Genomic DNA, 8,441 nt, shown 5'->3' on the forward strand with positions numbered 1-8,441 from the left:
TGTAGCCCGGACTGTCCTGAAGCGTCACAGTGGCATATTGAACACCCCGGTTGACTTACATTTATGTGGTCGCGAAACCTGGTTGCGGTCTCAGTGCCAATCTGCGTCCAACAACGGGGCTCTTGGTTGCTCTCTTTCCATGTGTCCTAGACTGTCTTCCGATGCCTTGGAAGGGTCGGTCGGTTGTTTGAAGGCATCCTCCTCCTCGGCAGGTTGAGAGCTGGCCCGCGGTGAGAGTATGTAGCCCGGACTGTCCTGAAGCGTCACAGTGGCATATTGAACACCCCGGTTGACTTACATTTATGTGGTCGCGAAACCTGGTTGCGGTCTCAGTGCCAATCTGCGTCCAACAACGGGGCTCTTGGTTGCTCTCTTTCCATGTGTCCTAGACTGTCTTCCGATGCCTTGGAAGGGTCGGTCGGTTGTTTGAAGGCATCCTCCTCCTCGGCAGGTTGAGAGCTGGCCCGCGGTGAGAGTATGTAGCCCGGACTGTCCTGAAGCGTCACAGTGGCATATTGAACACCCCGGTTGACTTACATTTATGTGGTCGCGAAACCTGGTTGCGGTCTCAGTGCCAATCTGCGTCCAACAACGGGGCTCTTGGTTGCTCTCTTTCCATGTGTCCTCGACTGTCTTCCGATGCCTTGGAAGGGGGGTCGGTTGTTTGAAGGTGTCCTCCTGCTCGGCAGGTTTCGAGCTGGGCCGTCGGTGAGAGCAGGTAGCCGGGATTGTCCTGGGGCGCGTCGTAGCAGTTATGCCAACCCATGTCCTGCAGACCTGGGCCGCTTCCGAGCGGTGACCAGGTTGTACCGGTACCAAGTTGGCAGCCAGCTGCGACCTCCCGCGGGGCTCTTGGTTGACCTCTTCTCTGCAAAGGTCCTGGACTTTCTCTGCTGCCTTGGAAAGTCGTCTTGTCCCCCTGGCACTGCGAGGCCGCCCACCTCCCGAGCGCAATAAATGAAGGTAGTCTCAGCACTTCGATGGAAGGGGGGACTACCTGGTTGATCCTGCCAGTAGCATATGCTTGTCTCCAAGATTAAGCCATGCACGTGTAAGTACACACGGCCGGTACAGTGAAACTGCGAATGGCTCATTAAATCAGTTATGGTTCCTTTGATCGCTCCAACCGTTACTTGGATAACTGTGGTAATTCTAGAGCTAATACATGCCGACGAGCGCTGACCACCCGGAACGCGTGCATTTATAGGACCAAAACCAATCCGAGGGCTTGGGCGGTGGGGTCGGGCTCCGGCCCTCCCTACGCTCTCCCCGGCCGTTCTGGTGACTCTAGATAACCTCGGGCCGATCGCACGTCCCCGTGACGGCGACGATACATTCGGACGTCTGCCCTATCAACTTTCGATGGTACTTTTTGCGCCTACCATGGTGACCACGGGTAACGGGGAATCAGGGTTCGATTCCGGAGAGGGAGCCTGAGAAACGGCTACCACATCCAAGGAAGGCAGCAGGCGCGCAAATTACCCACTCCCGACCCGGGGAGGTAGTGACAAAAAATAACAATAAAGGACTCTTTCGAGGCTCTGTAATTGGAATGAGTACACTTTAAATCCTTTAACGAGGATCCATTGGAGGGCAAGACTGGTGCCAGCAGCCACGGGAAGAGGAGGAGTTTGTGTGTGCTGGTGTCAGAACAGGCTTGCTCCCTGAGGGGAGAGGTGTGTGAGCAGTGTGTGAGGTGCTTTCACATTTTGTAAGCCGAAAAACCCTTGCTGGATCCGGCTGGAGTTCCAGGCAGGGTCCCCACTCCTTTCCCAGGAGGAGTGGGGTCCTGGGGAGAGACCCCGGAGTCGGGGGTGAGTAAGGAGGAGGACACACTGGCCGCCGAAGCCGGGCGGGAGAGTGGCCGCAAGATGGAGGAGGCAGCCGGCATGCTACGACGGTCAGGGAGGATGTGCTTGAGGAGCGGCGGCTCCAATGAAGATTTGAGCCAGCACAGCCGCGGGGACGTGAAGGCTCTACTCGCCTTGGACACAGTGAGTCGGACTGGAGGAAGGACGGAGAGGCCCGCAGCGGCAGCCGGCGCAATGGCGGGAGCCGCTGCGGGAGTAAAGCTTGCGGCGGTGGATGCCGCCGGTGAAAGGAGTGACAAGGGAGAGAGCGGACGAGAGGTGCCGGGTATGTCAGAGACTGCCTGGTGCTCCGTGGTGTCGCACGGGGCAATAGGCGAAATCCTGGATATGGAGGACCTCGAGTACCGGCTCGAGGACTGGCCGGTATTAGCCCCAAGGGAGCCGCAACAGCAGTTCCGGCAAAGGGTAACGGCAGTTACGAGCCTGTACATGGCTTCAGAGGAGGAGAGACTGGCCCTGAAGCAGTCTCTTGCTGATCAACGGTATCGCGCGGATCACTGTTCAAAGAATAAAAGACCGGCAATTTCAAAGAAGATAAAGGAGCTGAAGGAGCGTATAAGCTTCCTGGAGACCAGGCTGGACTTGATTTTGCAGTCCTCGGGGAGTTTTCGCCAGAGACTGTTAAGATGGAAAAAGTCTCTGGGGAAAAGAGCATTGGAACAGGGCCAGGAATCGGCCCAGGAATCGGCCCAAGATGCAGGCCAAGAGGCAAGCGAGGAGTTAATCCCTGAGTCGGCCTCAATCAAGCAGGGAGGAAGTGAGGCACAGGTGTCTGAGTGCAGCCAGGTATCAGAGGGCAGCCTCCCTTGTGCACAGCGGGAGCGTGCTGTGAAGCCTGAATTGAAAGTGCAAGATGGAGCGAGGCACCGACCATCGGGTGTCCTCATGTCGCTGAGCAGTTCCGAGGGCTCAGGGGAATCGTGGTCGGAGTCGGAGGAGACCGGACGCAGTGGCGGTCCCGGGGGACTCCTGACGGCCAGGACTAGGCAGGTGCGGTCCCCACCGGTGAACTTCGGGGATTTCACATTCGGAGGGGATCCGGTGTCGGACGACCTGTCTAGCAAGGCCGAAAGGAGAAGGAGGCGGAAGGCAGAGAAGGCAGGTAAGACTCCAATCATGGAGGAGCGTCTTGTGTTTGTACCCCTTTGTAAGCCCGACGTACTCCCTGTCCCCCGGGATGCCATTGCAAACCCCTCTGGTCAGCCCACTCCTGATCCTGCAGTGGATCGGGGGTCTGACGGAGGGGAGATTATGTGTAGCCCTCCCGCTGGGCAGGTTCCGAAGATCAGTGGCACTGCTGCCGCCAGATCTAGTGGCGGTAGCAGTGCGGTGGCGAGACTGGCTGAGAGGCCGGACAGTTTGGTGGCAAATAAGAACGTAGTGCTCGGTCCCAAGCAGTTGGGCACGGGCGCTATGTGTATCCCCTTGGGGGAGAACAAGTTGGTGCCCAGAGTGGTGCTTTCCCCTGCAAAGTTGCGCCCGGTGGAGGAGGAAGCAACCAGGGAAACAAATTTTGACATTATGGCTGGCTCAGCAAGGGTGAAAGAGTCCTGCAGGCAGGAAAACGCGCCTGCAGGGAAAAACGCATGCAAAAACGCATGTGGTGTGAATGGGGGTGAAAAAAGTGAAAATTCAATTGTGATGGAAGATGGTGGGGGGAATGTTTCTGGGGAAGAAATAAAGGTGGGAGAGGGGTTGGGAGATGTAAATGGTGTAAATGGTGTGGATGGGGGTGTAAATGGTGTGGATGGGGGTGTAAATTGGGGTATGATTTTGAATGGGGGTGAGGAGCATATGGAATTACAGGAGGTGGATGCAGCTCCCGGAGATGGCCCGGAAGGGGGATTGATGGAGGTTAGCCCAAGGGGGGGCTCACTGGAAAGTGGGGCGCCTGTTGTCAAAGTGTCTACTGGGGCTCCGGGAGCTGTACAGGTGGGAAGGTCCTATGCTGCAGCCGCAGCGGGCCCGAGTGCCCCTTTGTCCGCGGGTGCCGTGCATGGTAACTTGCAACGGCGCCTTGCGGAGGCCCTAAGGAGAGGCGAGAGCTCTGTCCAAATAGGGGGTGAGCAGGTTGACCTGTCTTTCTGGTACGAGAAGTACGGACAGGCTGCCTTCCGAGAAAACCAAGGGAAGGGACCACCAGTGTTGTCTCTTCCGACAGGGGGACCCGGGGGTGTCCGCAGGAATGTGGCCCGTCTCCGGTGGGTCGGTAAGGAAGCTAGCCCCCCAAGATCTAGGGTTGTGGAGCTGCTCCTGGAGATGGGATTTAGGGCTAATGATATCTATGCCCTGATCCATCCCTACGGCACCTCGGTGTTCGATGTCAGCTTCATGACGGCAGAGGGGTTGGAATCCTTCTGGTCCCGTCATGAGCTGGCACGGGCATTGCCCCAGTGGCAGGGTTTCGCCGTTCAGGCCGTTTCAAGGCAGAGTGAGGTCATCAAGAGAGTGACCATTTTGACTAGTAATGAGTCACTCTCTTGCATTGATATAATGACCTGGGTGGAGAGGTATGGCGAGGTCAAAGGAATGCCCCAAAAAAATCGGGACGAGCACGGGATTTGGTCTGGTGCCTGGACCTTTTCCGTGAAGTTAAAGGTCCAGGGGAACTCGGTGTCCCACATGCCCTCCTCTGCTTTCTTGGGGAGGGACAGGATCCTGGTCTTTTACCAGGGGCAGCCGAAGGTCTGTCACAAGTGCGGCAGCCCCACACACTTTAGCGCACAGTGTAAGGAGAGGAGGTGTGCGCTGTGTGGGGCTTTGGGCCATCTTGCCGCCACTTGTAAGGACATTAGGTGTAACCTGTGCGGTGACCTAGGTCACCCCTTTAGCCGCTGTCCGCGCTCCTTCGCCAACCTGGTCTTCAACCCGGTGGCGCCTAGCCTTGCCAGTGGTAGTGGTCGTGGTGATGGTGTCGCTGGGGAGGGGGCTGGGGAGGATGGAGGGGTGATAGGGTCGAGGAAGGTAAGGACCCTGCCTCCTTCTAAAACGAAGAGGCAGGAGTGCCGCCGACTTGAGAGGGAGCAGGGGGGGCCCCAAAGCCATGGGGTTCAGTCTGCCGTCCCTCAGGAGGCTGGTATGTCTGCGGAGGCCCTTGGGGACGGTGGGGTAGAGGAAGAGATCAGGAGACTGGTGAGGAGGAGAGGAGAAGCCCCCTCTAGTGGGTCCTCGTACTATGGAAGTTTGGACGAGGACGAAGTGAGGGGGCAAGACAAAAGAGAGGACACTGGTAGGAAGACCCTATGCAAGACCAGGGCTCCTAAATTAAAAACATCCAAGACCGGCCAGATCCCAAAGGAGGGCTTGACTGGCTCCCCCCTGATAGGGCTCTCCAACCGGTACCAAGCCCTTCGGGAGGACATCTCCTCCTCTTCGGAAGAAGAGGAGGGCGGGGGTGAGGTATCGGTGCGAAGGTCAGGTCCTTCGGGAGGTGCTGGACCCTCGAACCAGGTAGTAGGCCAAATGCCTGGGGAGGGGGTTGTCACGGCACTAGTGGACAAAGGGGGGGGTGGGGAAACGGGGATGGTGGCGGGGGTGGTGGCGGGGGATGGGAGTGTAAATATTGTTTGTAATGTTGTGGACTCACTCTCTCCTCTTTTGGTTCCAGAGGTGAAAGACTTGGCTAAGGATATGGATCTCTCGGGTGTAAGTCTCAAGAGAGGCAACGAAGATTCCCCGGACCCAGATAGCGACGGGCTAACTGGGGGAGGGAAGAAGCTAGCGGTCGAACTCGATCACTCTTGATGGCGGTACCTACTCCGTTGACCCTGGCGAGTATTAATGTCGCCAGCATTAGGTCAGATGCGGCCAGATTCACGGCCTTTGATTTTCTCGGCCGGGTTGAGGCCGATGTTTTATTTTTGCAGGAGACCAGGGTGCCAGACCTGGCATCAGTGCATAAGGCCAGAAGGGAGTGGAGGCACGGGCCATCTTACTGGTCTCTTGCGGCCGAGCCGTATAGCGGAGTGGCTGTCCTTTTCAGGACAACAGAGGTAAAATGCCGACGAGTGATCGAGGTAGAAATGGGGAGGTGTCTGGTCTTGGACGTCTTCATGAAGGGGCAAGAGCTTAGGCTCATAAACATCTACGGTCCGCAAACCAAGTGGGACCGCAAATGCCTCTTTATGAAGATCAAGCCTTTTCTTTTTACCAGCCGTCAGGTGGTCTTTGGAGGAGACTTCAACACAGTTGTGAGGCAGAAGGACCGGAGGGGCTCCAAAGACAGGCTGGGTTATGACAGCGTCGCTTTAAATAGCATAGTTAGTGAGGCTCGTCTGGAGGATGTCCACATCAGGCACACCCCGGACCACAGTGGTTACACATACCATAGGGGTAGTCAGATTAGATCTAGAATAGACAGGTTTTATTTGAAGGGGGAGGCTGTCTTCTCGCCACTTGTGGTTGAGGAGGTAGAATTCTCCGATCACTGTTTAATTGTTTTTTCTTTGAACGTTGCAGAGACCCATCGGATGGGAAGGGGCTTTTGGAGATTGAATTCGGCACTCCTGGAAGAAGCGGAAGTCAGACAGTCCTTCGAGGATTTTCTGCAGAGCCAGGTACCTCTTTTGGGCCTTTGTAACAGTAAGTCAGAGTGGTGGGAGATGCTCAAGAAACGTGCGGCAAAATTCTTCCGCCAGCTTTCCAACTTTAGGAGCCTGGCCGGACACTGTCTGTACCAGGACCTAAGAAGGAAACTCGAGCAGCTTGTCTCGACAGGAGGTAGCCGCAAGGATATCTCCTGTGTGAAGTCCTTGCTTAAGAGGTGTCAGTATGATAGGCACACGTCCTTGGTTTTTGAGAGGGACTTCGGGAGGTATCGCTCGCCCGACCCTTACAAAAACTGTAGGATGTCAGTGGATTGCAAATATGTGGCAGGACTGATTGATAGTACGGGATCCCTGAACAGGTCCAAATCAGGGATCCTGGAGGTGGTCAGATCTTTCTACTCACACCTCTTGAGTAGGAAGGAACTAGATCGAGACAAAATGTCGGCTTTCCTGGCTGAAACCATTCCGGAGCCAAGGATAAGCCCCTCTCTTGGCGTTTTGACAGAGGAAATCAAGGAAGAGGAAGTAAAGAGGGCGATTGAAGGGTTAGCTCTTAAGAAATCGCCGGGACCGGATGGCTTAACGTCCGAGTTCTATAAGACCTTTGGGGAAGCTTTGATTCCCCTCTTGACTGGGGTTTTTAATGAGTGCCTATCCTCGGGCGCTCTGCCAAAGTCAATGGGTAGGTCAGCCTTGATCCTGCTGTCAAAGGGTAAAGATCCGTCCCGTATTGAGAACTGGCGTCCCATAGCGCTTCTCAATACGGACCGGAAGATTCTGGCAAAAGTACTGTTTAACAGGTTGGTCGAGTTTGCACCACAGCTCCTCTCGGGAGTCCAGCACTGCACTGTCCCAGGTCGAAGCACCTTTAGTGCTGTCCTGGGTGTCAGGGAGGCGGTGGAACAGGGCAGAGCTGGGCACTGGAAGGGGTACATGCTGTCTTTGGATCAGGCAAAAGCGTTTGACAGAGTTGATCATGAGTATCTCTGGTCCACCCTTTTGAGATACGGTCTGCCTGGGGGGTTTGTGAATTGGCTGAAAACATTGTACGCTGGGGCTGAGACTTTCCCACTGGTGAACGGTTGGGTTGGTCGTCCTTTCGTTGTGGACTCTGGTGTCCGTCAGGGTTGTCCTCTTAGCCCGCTGCTATACGTGTTCGCGATCGACCCCTTCCTTGTGAGGATTGATCGCGGGCCGTTGGTGGGTGTGAGGATGGACCTGGCGGTCGTGGAGTCTGCAGTAAGGACGATAGCGTATGCCGACGATGTCACTATCTTCGTCTCCTCGCAAGGGGAGGCGGAATGGGTGATGTCCGAGGTAGATCGCTACTCGGACGCGTCTGGGTCCAAGATCAATCTGGATAAGTGCGAAAGTCTCTGGTTGGGAGTGGGAGACGCAGATTTTTGTCTCCCAGACACCCTCCCTGTGCCCCAAGACACTGCAAAAGTTCTGGGCATAAATTTCGGCAGAGGTGACTATCCTACTCAAAATTGGGAGAGCAGACTGCAGATTGCCACCAAAAGGGTGAACCAGTGGAAAGGTTGGACTTTGACCTTCAGAGAAAGGATCAACTTGGGCAAAACATACCTGCTCCCATTGTTTATTTTTCTGGGCAGCATTTGTATCTTGCCAGAACCCTTCTGGACACGGGTCTACAGCCTGTTTTTCCAATTGTTATGGGGAAACAGGCTGAACCTAGTTAAGAGAGAGGTGACTTACCTAACAAGGAGACAAGGTGGGTTGGGTATGGTCAACCCGGTAGTGTTCCTAGTGAACACTTTTCTTAAATGTAATTTGGCAATCCTCTACAAAGAGAGGGCTCCTCTGTAGGTAGCTTCTTGCAAGGTGTGGTTTCAGCCTTTCTTCCAGGAATGGGAGAACGGAGGGCGAGTGAAGGATCTTCGATCGCAGCGGGGGCATCTCCCGGCTTACGTTGCCCCGGTTCTGAAGGTTGTCCGTCGATGGTGTCTGGGGAAGGATGAGGTGATCACGCTGCCGAGGAAACTCCTCGACATTAGGGTGA

This window comes from Rhinoderma darwinii, unplaced genomic scaffold (genome assembly GCF_050947455.1).
Source record: "Rhinoderma darwinii isolate aRhiDar2 unplaced genomic scaffold, aRhiDar2.hap1 Scaffold_114, whole genome shotgun sequence".
In the NCBI taxonomy this organism is placed as follows: domain Eukaryota; kingdom Metazoa; phylum Chordata; class Amphibia; order Anura; family Rhinodermatidae; genus Rhinoderma; species Rhinoderma darwinii.